The following is a 678-nucleotide window of genomic DNA, read 5'->3' as shown; positions in this document are numbered from 1 at the left end:
ATGTATGAGGGGCCGGTGCGATGCTCCGATGGCATTGCTACCCCTCAAGGCCCCCGTCCCGCCTAACCCTGGAGCAGTTGACCACGAGATCTAGCCCTTTGACTTTCCATGTACGGGCTTTGAACAGTGGACCTCTCCACCCGGTTGTGTCAGGTCAGCTCAGAGGGACACCTGGAAGCAACATCTGGGCCAAACCGACAGCTACATCCCCTTCATGTAGACCCGACACGTCCGTTTCCCCCCTCCAGGTGCCGGCGGCGGGCGGGCTTTGACTTTGCATGGACGGGCTTTGACCAGTGGACCTCTCCACCTAGTTGTGTTAGGTCAGCCCATAGGAACACTTTGGAGCAACATCCGGGCCAGACCCACAGCAAGATCCCCTCCGTGTAGACCCGACGTGTCCGTTTCCCCCCTCTAGGTGACGGCGGTGCTGTCGTTCGTGAGGGGGGTCAAACCTCGGAGACGCGTGCCGCCTCTTCGGACATGCCACCGCACCACCCCGCATGTATAAGGGGCCGGTGCGACGCTCCGGTGGCATCGCTACCCCCAGGGCCCCCGTCCCGCCTAGCCCTGGAGCGATTGACCACGATATCTAGCCCTTTGACTTCCCACGGACGGGCTTTGAACAGTGGACCTCTCCATGCGGTTGTGTCAGGTCAGCACAAAGGGACACCTGGG

This window comes from Triticum dicoccoides, chromosome 2A, assembly GCF_002162155.2.
Source record: "Triticum dicoccoides isolate Atlit2015 ecotype Zavitan chromosome 2A, WEW_v2.0, whole genome shotgun sequence".
Taxonomy (NCBI): Eukaryota; Viridiplantae; Streptophyta; class Magnoliopsida; order Poales; family Poaceae; genus Triticum; species Triticum dicoccoides.
The sequence above is the reverse complement of the archived record's forward strand: the minus strand, read 5'-3'. Positions refer to the sequence as shown.